Source organism: Cryptomeria japonica, chromosome 4 (genome assembly GCF_030272615.1).
Source record: "Cryptomeria japonica chromosome 4, Sugi_1.0, whole genome shotgun sequence".
Lineage (NCBI taxonomy): Eukaryota > Viridiplantae > Streptophyta > Pinopsida > Cupressales > Cupressaceae > Cryptomeria > Cryptomeria japonica.
The window spans coordinates 514,514,302-514,528,519 of record NC_081408.1 but is presented as its reverse complement, the minus strand read 5'-3'; positions in this window follow the sequence as shown (position 1 = coordinate 514,528,519).

The following is a 14,218-nucleotide window of genomic DNA, read 5'->3' as shown; positions in this document are numbered from 1 at the left end:
TCTTCTTTTCCTCAGCCCTACTTAAAAGAAAGGTTCTTTGAATTTTTTCAATAGCCTCCGCAAACTTAACAGGAATTCTAAAAATACTAATGGCATATAGAGGGATACTCTAGAGAGTAGACTTCAGAAGCTGGACCTTTCCTGCTTGACTGAGAAAAGAGCCTTTCCATCCAACTAACTTCTTATGAAATTTATCCACTAGAGCACCCCAGAAGGTATCAGGAGGCACCTAACATAAAGGGAGCCCAAGATAGGAAACAGGGAGATTCCCAATTTGGCTACCCAAAATATTACTGATCTTTGTCTCTCTTCTCTCTGGAGTTTATATGAAATAAACAAAACTTTTAGACCAGATAATCAGTTGACTAGTAGAATTCCCATATCTATCCAAATATTTCTTTAAGCTTCTAGAATATTTCATAGAATAATTCCCCATAATAATTGAATTGTCCACAAATTGCTGATGAGAACACACTTGGTCAGCTGATGAAGGATTAAGCCCTCTAAACTCTCCCTTCTCAATAAGTTTTCCAATAAATCTGCCCAAACATTCCGCCATGATTATGAAAAGAATAGGGGAGAGAGGATCCCCCTATCTGAGACCCCTGGAGGACTTGAAAAAGGGGGAGGGAGACCCATTGACCAGCACAAAAAAGGAAGCAGAGGAAACCAGTTGCATGATAAGGCTGATGCTTCTTGAACAAAATCCAAAGGTAGAAAGAACAATCCGCATAAAGCCCTAGTCAACTCTATCATAGGCTTTAGATAAGTCAAGCTTCATAAGGAAACCTTCTTTTTTAGCTCTAGAAAGAGAATGAATGTTCTCATGGACCGTGATTATCGAATCCAAAATTTGTCTCCCAGGGACAAACCCACTTTGTTGGGGAGATATGATTGAGGGGAGCAAAGTATGAATTCTAGAGGTCAAGACTTTAGAGATATTCTTGTACAAAGAATTGCAGAGGTTGATAGGTCTAAAAAGATCCATGGAGTCAGCTCCCATCTTCTTGGGAATAAGAGCAATGAAAGTACCATTCAATTCTTTCAAGATTATCCTAGCACCAAAGAATTCTTTCACAACACTAGAAACATCCCTTCCAACAATATGCCAATACATTTGGAAAAAGAACATAGGGAAGCCATCCGGGCCAGGGGCCTTATTACCTTCAAAAGAATTGACAACTTTCAAAATAACATCATTAGTTGGGATAGCAGTAATATAGGAGTTCTGGTAAGCATCCAAGATAGAAGGGATGCAGTCCAAAATATTCCTTTGAGCTTGAAGGTATAGGTTCTGATCCTTAGCCAAAAGATTGGAAAAGAACTCTAGAGCAACTTTCCTCATAGAATCTTCATCATCAATAATTCTGCCATTGACTGTAAGCTGAGAAATCATGTTGATAGCCTTATGTTTCAAAGTGGACATATGAAAGTAATTGGTGTTTCTATCCCCGTCCTTCAGCCATATATTTGTCGATCTCTGTCTCCAAAAAGTTTCTTCTTTGGCAATGATATCATGATATTTCATAAGAATCTCATCTTTAGCCTCTCTAGAGTCATTGTTATAGTCATTATTTTGAATCTCATCTTGGATATCTTTCAGATCTAAGAGAATGGCAACTTTGGAGACAAAAATGTTCCCAAAGGAGTCCTTATTCCATCTTTTAACATTGTCTTTCACAAACTTAAACTTTTTGACCACCTTATACATAGCATTTCCTTCAACTCTAACCTGCCACCAGTCCTTGATTTTTCTTTCAAGGTCTGGGTGTTTGGTCCACATTCTTTCAAATCTATAAGGGAAGTGTCTCCTTCCCTGCTTGGGATCAACATTAAAAGATATAGGATAATGATCCGACCCGGCCCTGATATGAGTAGATAAAGAGAAAAAGTAGGAATTAAACCAATCCTGAAAGATTAAAGCTCTATCAAGCCTAACCTGAATTAAGTCTTCACCACTCCTTCTGTTGATCCAAGTGTATTTAACTCCCTGCAAGTCCAGATCATGGAAAGCATGGTTAAAAATGAACTCCATCAAGTCCAATCTGTTGTCCAGATTGGTTTGGCTCCCTCCCTTCTTCTCATATTCTCTCAGAGGGGTATTGAAATCCCCCATGATAATCCAACTATCTTCAGCAAACTTACTTCTAATTGAGGATAGGTTTCTATAGAAAACACTTCTACCAGCTTTGGTGTTAGGGGCATACACATTAGTCAAGACCCAAGAAGTACCATCTTTCAAATGCTTAAATATAATACAAGCCATATTGTTATTTTGAATCAATACCTCTCCCTTAACATTATTATTATTCCAAAAAGTAGCTATACCCCCAGATGCCCCTTCATAACTACCACCACTAAGTCCCCCATTACTAACATTTTTCAAACATTCGACCTTCTCCCTTGACATTTTAGTTACCTCAATCATAATAACATCCAGGTTTTTGTCTCTACTCATACTTTTTATTAAATCTTGTTTATGAGGATTATTCAATCCTCGTATATTCCAGGATATAATATTCATGATTTTTTGGAAATACCTGCTTCAAAGATGGTTCTTTGAGTACCATCTACTAGATTCTTGATGGTTTCCATGGTCCTCTTCTTTACATTTGAATATCTTCCACGTGATGTGTGCTGAGCCCCGACGTCCCCTAGTCTAATTCTGGTGTTTCTAGTAGTCAGATGGTTGTTGTTATTATTATTATTATTTTTGTTCTTGGCCTTTCTATTATCCTCTCATATTTCTACCTCCTCCTATTTTTTCCCATTCTTTCTCAGAGCTTTTTTATGTCTTCTTCATTTCCCCATATTGGAGCATTTTCCTCCGGAAAAGTCCTCATGACTTGGGCCGGAGAAACCAAAGATATCTCTGAGAGCCTTTGCTCTAGGATATTATCATGTTGATTATCTTGAAACTGGAGATATCTCTGAATCCAAAGGGGCATCGGATTCCAAACCATCTGATCCTTCCCCCTCCAAAGGGTTGGAGAGTCTGCCTGCTATCTGCTGTCCTGATGCTGCTCCAGGTCTCCCACCCAAAACATTTGAATTTTGGGCCCGACCATTCCCCTTGTCCCCTCCACTCCACTCTACTCTGCTCCTCTCCATTTACCCCTGGTTTTTGAAATTCCATAATCTAAAGTCATATGTGAAATTGTTGGTCCTAATTCCCCTTGGTACTAGGACATATACAACTATTTGAAAACTCAAACACTACTTCCTCACCTATCCAAAAACCAACATTGCTCCTTCATCCATAAAACCAATAGATATGTTATCATCGATGACACCCTATATCATCACTCTTTTGAACAAAACCTCTTTATGTGTCTTTATTCCAACAAAGCCCAAACTTCCTTAGAAGAGGCCCACAATGGTATTTGTGGGGGAGATTTCAATGGTTTAAGTCTTTCTAAGAAGATGACAAGAGTAGGATACTATTGGCCTACCATGAAACAAGAAGCTCACACTTTTGCTAAGAAGTGCTGGAAATGTCAAAATCATGGAGACTTGATTCATGCACTAACATAGGAACTTCGACCTATCATATCTCCTTGGCCCTTTTCTCAATGGGGACTTGACCTCATAGGAAAGATTCACCCAACCTCTACCAATGGACAAAAGTTCATTATCACTACTACAAAGTACTTTACCAAATGAATTGAAGCCATTCCTATGACCCATGTTACCGACATCCAAATTTCCAAATTTATCCTCAATACATCATATGCTGACATGGAGTCCATTTGGCTATTGTTACAGATAATGGTCGCACTTTCAAAAACCATGATGTTAAATAACTTTGAGAAAATTTTCATATCCAACACCTCTTTTCCTCTCCTTATTATCCACAGAGTAATGGTTAAGCTGAGGCATCTAACAAAACCATCATAAAAATTCTTAAGATTATCAATGATGCTGGCTGCGATTGGCACATGCAACCTAACCCCACCTTATGGGCCTACCAAACTAGTATCTGTACACCTACATGTACTACACCTTATTCCCTAGTTTATGGTAATAAAGTTATCCTTCCTATTGAGGTCGAGATCCCTTCCTTGAGAGTCTCCCTACACAATATCATTGATGATGAATAATACAAAGTGTCTAGATTGCACGACTTAGAAAAATTAGATGAGCGATGATAGATCACTCTAGTTCATCTACAAGCATATCAAAATTTTCTTCATGCAAACTATAACAAGAAAGTCAAAGGTAGGTACTTTTAAGTTGGAGACTTGGTCCTCAAGATGAATCCTAAAAATCAGCAAGACCAAGAAAAGCTAGAAAAATTTGAGCCTAATTAGCTAGGTCCCTATGTAGTCACTACAGCCTACAGCTTTGGGGCCTATCAACTAGAAACATCAGAGGGAGAGCCACTACTAGAACTTATAAATAGCATGTACCTCCCCAAGTACTATACTTGAGGATATATGATCCTAAAAAAAGTACAAAAAATTGATATATGATCTTGAAAAAAGTACAGAAAAATTGATATATGATCCTGAAAAAAAAAGAATGAAAAAATTGAATATAGATCTAAAAATATAAAAATAGTAAAGAAAAATCATTCACCCACTAGTGAAAACGTGGCAAGCATGCGCTCTGGGTAAGTACCATGGTGAAAACCTAGCAAACAATCACATGTCATTGATCCATCATCTATTGTCACTCTTTTTGAATCCTATTCATATCCATGAAATCTATATTTTCATCCATCTTTCCATAAACCCCTTTTATCCTATTGTCATGACCTATAACTGGTAGATATTCATTGTCTTATCTCAGCACAAACCAATCTTGTATATACAATCTCTTTGGCCACTGTATATAATTTCATGTAGATTGGGGGCAGTTCATTTATAATGATCAGTAGATGGATTTCTTCTCACTGCTTGAATGGAGAATGGCACATGTACATAGCCAAAATGTCCTAAAAAAATAAAAAACACCCAAATAATGTTATGAAAAATATTCCATTCAAAAACATTCGAAAAAGTCCTAAATATATCTCAAAAAACATCAAATAATCACAAAACACTATAAATAAGAAAACAATCAATTAACCAAAAACAATCATCATTTTCATTTTCATTTTCATCAATAAACTTGTCCTTTGCAACAAATAGATATTTGAGTAGACATAAATGGAAAATTTGTAACACCATGCTTATCAAATCACATATTAATAGGCAAACTATCAATCAAATCAGTATGTCAAGCAGATCAACTTGTCGTATCAATCAACCTATCAACTTGTCTTTTGTTTGACTATTATTTATCTTATGGGGCGTGCAGTATACTTGAAACCAAACTATGTCTATCTTATATGAGGTATTGCATTCCTGAAACCAAACATTATGATCATCCTATCAAACACAAACATAAACTATCAACTTTGACAACAAGATCAGAATGGTTGTTGGCTCGCTTGGTCCAGTGAGTCTTATCTTTTCTTGATTTATCTTTGGTCATGTTCCTATGCTACTCAAGGATATCACCGAGTGATGAAAGTGGCTAGGATGGTTCATGAACTTTCTTGCTATTGTCTTCTATTTGTGGAATGTTGTTCATAATATTTTGAAACATGTGACTCTTGGGTGTCTATAGTGGTTCGGTCACTTTGTGACTATTCAACATACCTCGATCCTTGACATACAAACCAATTTTTTAGAACATATCATGGATGCATTCCTTGTCTATAATATATCTATATTTTATAAAAGGATCACAATATCTATTTGACCATATATATGTCATGGCACGATGTATCCATTTTGCCATATTAAATAAAGCTCTCTATTACTAAAGGTGTGCGAATAAAAGCAAGGTGTCATTCATTTACTAACATTTCTTGATGTAATTTCCTTTTTCATTAACCTTTTCCTCTGTCGGTCTAGTCAATCTCTCAATCTCATACTTTGGTACCCAAAAATATAGATGTACATATGCATCCTGCATTTATAACATATTAGCACATATGCATCTCATAAATCATTCACTCATCATTTCACTTTGGATACATATATTATTGCTCTATAATAATTAACATGCATACAACATCATATAGACATATCATAGCATAAACATCACTGCAAAAATAAAATCATGACATTGCACATAACACAACACATAAAATAGTTGCATATAGGAATATCATATATATCATCAAAATGTATAAGAGTACATAATCCTGGTGTCTATCCCAAAATGGAGCTTGCAAGCTTGATAAATATGAAAAAGTGTCTACAACAAGAGCATGAAGTATATATAACTAGAAGTATCACATGGTGCTCCCTCAGTCCTTTTGGTCCTGTCCCTTTCCTGAGGAAGAAGCTCCTCCTATGCCCTGTCCTGTCTATCCAGCTAGCCCTATCATCCCCGCACTACTTTGTGTCCTCCAAGAATGTGTCCTGCTCTGTGAGTTACCCTAACTCTAAATCACTGCATATGATGGTGTTATCTGATCTAATGATACTACCTCCTCATATAGGAATCTCCAATACCGAATCTCCTGGCAATAATCCCTCATTCGATCAAAATCCTCATGCATATTCAAATCTTGTATCCCATCAATGAACTCCCAAACTCGCTCATCTACTATCTACGCCCTAGATATCACTATGTCTCAAGAAGCTATCAATGGAGCTCTCACTATTTCTCACCGACCTCCCTTTGCTAACAATTGGTCTCTCTCTTCAGTGTGCACGCCTCGCTTGACCAATAACATAGCTCTTTCTAAACTCAACTAATCCCTCTTTGTTGTCAGTATCTCCATATCCGTTGTCATAGATGCCCTATCAAAATTTCAAGCTTCCCTATCTTGTTATAAAGATGTTATCCATCTTGTTGGTATTTTGATGATGTTTAGTTGTGATTGTCATTGATGGACACACACTTATTTGATGAATGTATTATTCTCAATCGGTAACTATTCTAACCGGTATTGTATGAATAGTCTTTATTTGATTGAAGACTATCGATGTTTTAAAGGAGAAGCTTATCGGTCAAGTGGTATGAAGACCTCAAGCGGAACGGAGACCCCGAGCGACAGTCAATCTTTTGATCAAAACGACTATGATCAAGTTTTCTTGTCTTCACCTATTAAGCAGTGATTGGTATATGTAATTAACCGGTATATATATGTAATGTGTGATGAGTTATCATCCACCGACACTTTAGCGGCTTTTCTATGCCGTGTTACCAAATGTGTCTAGATGCACTGTACCTAGGAAATTGTAATATAATCCTATTGGACCGACATGAAATCAAGTTCCTATTTAAGGACATCATGTCTAGGGTTTTAAGAAGAGAATAGAAGTAGTTATGTGTGAATCCTTTGAGAGAAAAGGTATCTCATGACTGATATTGAAGAGTACAAAGCATAGAAGACTAAAGTAATGCTTGAATGCATTAACAAGGAGTTATCAGGGATCTAATCAAGCATTCTGTGCTACTATCTAGATCACTCACTTGTTGATTACTAATATCTTCGACAAGTCTGAAACCCTTAACCGGGTAGGCCCAACCAAGCCTATTGTAAATCCTCTAACAAGGTGGTTCATAGTTGTTGATCTGAAATCCTTTAACAGGGTAGTCTTTGATAGGACTTATCTCCTAAAAGAGATCTAGATTCCTCACAGGATCTGTTCTGGTGAAGAACATTGTAAGACCTTAACCGGTCTGGTTACTATTCTGTAGATAGTTGACTTGTGATTTTTACTCACCGTGGTTTTTCCCATTTGGGTTTCCACATAAAAATATCTTGTGTTATGGTGATTGTTATTTTATGGGTGAATGCTTTATTTTCTATTTGGTTTGTTTATGTTTTAACCACTTTACTGGTTAAGCTACTACACCGGTCTGCTGGAAAATTGTTTAAGAGTTTGGTTAAGTTTTTAGGTATACTAATTCACTCCCCCCTCTTAGTATTCATCAATTGGTATCAGAGCCAACCTTTCCATAAGTCTAACCAACTGAAAGGAGATATGGGAGAATATAGTATGAGGGAACTCACTCACCGTTTGGCTGAATCTGAGAAAGCCTATGATAAACTCAAGATCAAGTCTAAAGCCTCTTTAGCCAAGAGAAGAGAGCTTGCTGAGAAGTTGATGGAACTTACTGAAAATAGCTCCTCTGATGAAGAAGGCATGGATGCCCTAGTTGGAGAAGTGGAGAAACTAAATGAATCCAAAACTAACTTAAGGAGGGAGTTAGAAGGATTGACTATCAGGATGAGTCAAGAACTGGAAAACAGGAGAAACATTGAAGATCTGGTAAAGGACAAGGAGCATGAGATCTTTAAATTAAAGCAAGAAGTTGGCACCATTACTGCCAATCTACGGGAGGGTAAAGAAGAGAAAGAAGAAATGCAAGCTGAACTAAATGTAGCTATCTCTCAAAATGAAACCTTGGTGAAGACCAAGGACGCTCTTTCCAAGGAACTTGCTGAGACCAAAGAAATACTTTCTACGTTCAACTGGAGTGCTGTCAAGTCAGAACAAAAACTGGAATCAGTAAAACCATCAAAGGATACCACTGGACTTGGTTTCTCTGAATACAAGGAAGGTGAGACCTTTGGAACCAAGAGTGATGCACTGAAGAAACAATCAACACCTAAGGACACCAGTGGAAGTAAAGGTAAGCAAAAGTTTAAACCTGTTTTCTTTAACTGTCTTAAGGAAGGACATATTGCCAATGTATGTAGGAGCAAGCCTTACAATAATTTTCCTTATTTTCAAAATAATGTGGCTAGACCTGGTAGATTTAATGGTCACTGTTATGCATGCAACAAGTTTGGGCATAGAGCTTTTGAGTGCAGGTCAGTTATCAACAACTCTAGAAATAATCCACCAAGATCCAATGGAGCCGCCCCTAAACCTCTTATAAACTGGAACCCAAACTAGTATAGAACCCACGACCATTGGTCAAATTGTTGTGAAGCAGCAACCAGTTGGAGAGTAACCTGTCTAATCTGTCGTGGTAGTGGTCACACTGCTGCAACATGCAGAAGGAAGAATGGAAATGTGAATATTGGACCATGGAGAACACCTGGAACGATATGCTATCATTGCAACAAACTGAGACATACCACCAAAGCACGTAGACTGAGAAAGAATCCATTGGGAAACATACCGATCAACACTGAAGGGAAGATTGATATTGAAACCGTTCAAGCGGATATGGACAAAACTTGGAAAAGAAATCTGAGGTGAAGTCACATGATGAACCAGTTTCCGCACCAAGTGTGGAAATCCCTGAATCAGTAAACTGAGCTTCAAAAAGCTTAGGGGGAGCATATCAGTATAAATATTTAGAAACCCCCAGAGTATATCGGTAAGGCACTTTTATCGATAGTTGTTACTTGTCAACAGACAGAAGAATTGAAGCTGTAAAAAGTAAAATTAGGGTTTGAACCCTAATAAGTGATGCATTTATTATGGTAGATGGGAATAAGTTTAAAAGTGACTTTTGTCGTCATTTCTACTTACCTAGCTGCCGAGAAACTTCGTTTAAGATGAGTAGTGCAACCAGAGCATTTCATCTTGCATTCGAAAGAATTCAGAAAGAAATCTTGCTCAAATCTTGCAACTGTTTCATACTATCAGTGTGAAAGTCAGAGTGGTAATCAAGCATCTGGAGAAGCATGTTTTTCTTGTCATCAGCAAACCCTAAAGCTCGAAGAATAAAGGTATTTCTCTTTGAAACATTCTTATCATTTGGAATCAGTTTAGTATGGCATCTACATCAAATGTCCCCTCTAGTTCTACTGAACCTGAGGACACACCTGAGCTTCTTAAGATGAGGTACAATGCCCTATCCCAAATTCCCACTGGAGTCATTGTCGAAGGCGATGTTACAGGATATATTGATTTTAAACTAGAAGACCTAGGGTCCCTAGTAATTCACTCCCAGCTGAGTCTGTTCTGTGGAAATGATAAAAAGATTAAACCTGAATATAGCATAATAGAGAAGAAGAAATTGCACAATGTAGTTTACTTTCTTGAATATTTTACCAAGGAACACATCAAGATTATCCTTAGTAGGGTTCATGGTGACAAAATGCACCTTGAATGAACACATGACATTACACTGAAGGCAATTCATGCTGTGACCGGATTCTGCAATATTGGGGAAGTGCCCGTTCTTTGGAAAATCCTTAAAATGAAAGTAACGGAGCTCACCGGTTCAGTAAGTGATCAACGAGTAATGACTATCAATACAATTAAAGATGATTTAGTGAAATATGCATGTATGGTAATTGGGTATAGAATATTTTATGCTCGCAGAATAAATTTTGTTGCTTCAGCTGTAGTGCATGCCGCTTATAGAATGATGAAGGAGGACGCAGAATGTGATCTATGTACCTATATGAAGAATCAACTCTTAGAGAACCTGAAGTCGATCAAATCCGATAAAAATCAAAGGTTCAAGTTTGGTCAATTACTAATTGGTTTATTCTTCTACTTTCAAAGATACTTTCCTAGAGTCAGTGATGTTGAATGGTCAACTGATCTACCAGTTACCAGACAAATAAACGAGAGTCTGCAAGCAATCGGAACTGGATATCCGGAGACCTTGAACAACTACTTTGGTGAATTCAAACTAAAAATGAACCAGAGAATGAGAATATCTGGTGATTTGGTTAAAGAATATGAAGATGAGATCTATTTCACCATCAAAATAGATGAATGCACAATGGAAGCAGTTGAACCAAGAAAAGATGTAGTTGGGCCCATGGCCTATGAGGTGGTAAATGATATATTGACAGGATATGCCTCAACCCTACTAGCCTCACCACTGGATCCCAAAAAGAAGAGGACTGGTACTTATTTAGAGAGAATCAAATCTAGTGAGGAACCGAAGGAGATAAAAGGTAAAGCAACACCATCGGCATCGACACCGATTACATCTGTTGCTAAACCCAACTGACCAAAAGGTCACCTGCTAAAGAGAAACCGGAGGCTATTCCAGCAAAGGTGTTCAAACGGACACGAAAAACCAAGAATCACTCACCAGATCGAGAAGACTCTGAGTCAGAGGTAGAAGTAAAAAAGACAAGGCAATATACCAAGAGAGTGAAGTCAATCAATAATGTACCTACAATCTCTGTACCGGTAAACTTAGATATTTCTTGTTACAAGCCTATGACACATTGTCAAAGAACCATAAAGAATATTAGAAGAAAATTCCTTGATGATTTAAAGGATTATTTTGATGATTTCAATGATAATGAAAAGGAGGAGGTTGAACAAGAACTCATTAAATATCTGTGCATAAATGATCGGTCACCTTCTGAGATCAAATCTGTTACATCCAAATCTTTGTATGATTCTTTGGACAACAAATAGTGCATTGCTATTGACAAGGAGCAAGACATTAGGGAGAAAATTTTTGCTCAATATTTTCCAGATGTCTCTAATTACGAATTGTTTGAACTCATTGATAAAGAGCAAAGGCATTTTCTTCATGCGAAAAAGAAGACTTTTGCTACTCGAAGGCAAATTTTCTAAAGTGGAACAAGACACCCATTTGAAGGTGAAAACTGTTATTGACATGCAAAGAGTACAAGAAGCTAATCAGATGGCTGAACAAGAGCTTGATCTATCCATAGCCAAACCTGATGAAGTCTTTGATAGTATGGGTGAAAGAATAGTAGAACAAAATGACCCCATTGATGTTGATGCACTAGAAATAGAAGATATCACTCCAGATAAGGAGCAAGCTGAAATAGAAAGATTAGAGAAAGAAAAGGCAGAGAAAGCGGAAAATGAGAAACTTGAAAAGGAAAAAGAAGAAAAAGAAAAACAAGAGAAAGAACAAGCGGAGAAAGCGCAACAGGAAAAGAAGAAAATGGAAGAAGAGGAAAAGAAGAAAAAGGAGGAAGAAGAGAAGAAAAGAAAGGAAGAAGATGAGAAAAAGGAAAAGGAAGAAGAAGAAAAGAGGAAAGAAATAGAGAAGAAGAAGGAAGAGGAGAAACAAAGAGAAGAAGAGAGAAAGAACCAAGAGGAGAAGGCTGTCAAGCTAGCCCAAGAAAGAGATGAAGAGGAAAAGCGAAGACAAGCAAAGGTCAAAGCCAAAGAAGGAGAACAGATTCCTAAGGCCACTGGAGATCAAGCCAAGCAGATTGATCCCACCAGTTCCACTGACTTGACTCTTGCCTGTCTGACCCAATCAGTTGATGAAACTAAGCTACTACGAAGCATTCACTTAGTGCAGAAAAGATTGGAAGAACTAAGGAAAAAGAAAGAATAGGATGTCATTCAATTTGTCGTTGACACCCTCTCCAATCTAACCCCTGGTACTAATCTCCCCAGTACTGATTCCTCATTGGCTAAGTTCAAACTACTCTGCATAGTAGTCGATGACTAGGTACAATGTTTGGAAGATGTTGCCCAGACCACTGCAAAGAAAAGCCATGAAAAGGAACTCACAACTACCTTAATACAACACATGAATGACAACCGGGAAAAACTGGTTAAACAGAAAGATAATATAAGGTCAGCCATGGGTGAAGGTCACCTACTCTTAAGTAAAATCTGTCAACCTCACATGTTCTATGAAGATGCTCTGAAGCAGAAGACCCTATTACAAACTGAGTTGCAGAAATACATCAACAATTTCAACCTTCCCTATGATCTGTTCACAGCCTATGGACACTCTGTTCATCATTATCAGCATCAAATTGCCAAGCTTGACTCAGAAATCTGCAATTGGACTCGATTTGCAGGAGCTTCAGTTGCTCTTATTGCCTAAATTGTAGGTACTCCAGAAATGCTTTTTGAACCTAGAAGCTATCACTGTGACACAGGAGCTAAGCACCATAGATGCGATGGAAGAACTAGCCTTCCAAATGAAGACTGAGAGTGAAATTACTACCTTACTTCTTAACTCGCGGTCTTCCGATATGAAGGACTTTCTACAAAACTTTAAATCTCTTTTTGAGAAATTTTATTCTTTGTTGTCATAAACACATACTCTGTTTTCATGTTATGCAAATTGGCAATATTTTGTATTTGCTTTTTCATTGTTGGGAAAGGGGGAGTAGTGTATCCATCTTCAAATTTTGACAACTATTTTTGCAAAGGGAGTAGTGTATATGCTTTGGGGGAGTAATTGTGCTTATGACATTTTTTTTTGTTAAAGCACTTAGATGTCAATTTTTTTTTCCTAAGTGTTGCCATCAATGCCAAAGGGGGAGATTGTTGGTATCTTGATGATGTTTAGTTGTGATTGTCATTGATGGAAACACACTTATTTGATGAATGTATTATTCTCAAGCGGTAACTGTTCTAACTGGAATTGTATGAATAGTCTTTATTTGATTGATGACTATCGATGTTTTAAAAGAGAAGCTTATCGGTCAAGTGGTATGAAGACCTCAAGCGGAATGAAGACCCCAAGCGGCAGTCAATATTTTGATTAGATCGGCTATGATCAAGTTTTCTAGTCTTCACCTATTAAGCGGTGATTGGTATATGTAATTAACTGGTATATATATGTAATGTGTGATGAGTTATCATCCACTGACACTTTAGCGGTGTTTCTGTGTCGTGTTACTAAATATGTCTAGATGCATTGTACCTAGGAAGTTGTAATCTAATCCTATTGGACTGACATGAAATCAAGTTCCTATTTTAGGACATCATGTCTAGGGTTTTAAGCAGAGAATAGAAGTAGTTATGTGCAAATATTTTGAGAGAAAAGGTATCTCGTGACTGAGATTGAAGAGTGTAAAGCATAGAAGACTGAAGTAATGCTTGAATGCATTAACAAGGAGTTATCAGGGATCTAATCAAGCATTCTGTGCTACTATCTAGACCACTCACTTGTTGATTACTAATATCTTCGACAAGTCTGAAACCCTTAACCGGGTAGGCCCGACCAAGGCTATTGTAAATCCTCTAACAAGGTGGTTCACAGTTGTGGATCTAAAATCCTTTAACAGGGTAGTCTTTGACAGGACTAATCTCCTAACAGAGATCTGGATTCCTAACAAGATTTGTTCTGGTGAAGAACATTGTAAGACCTTAACCGGTCTGACCTTAACCGGTCCGGTTACTAATCTGCAGATAGTTGACTTGTGAGTTTTACTCATCGTAGTTTTTCCCATTTGGGTATCCACGTCAAAATATCTTATGTTATGGTGATTGTGCTTTTATGGGTGAATGCTTTATTTTCTATTTGGTTTGTTCATGTTTTAATCAATTTACTG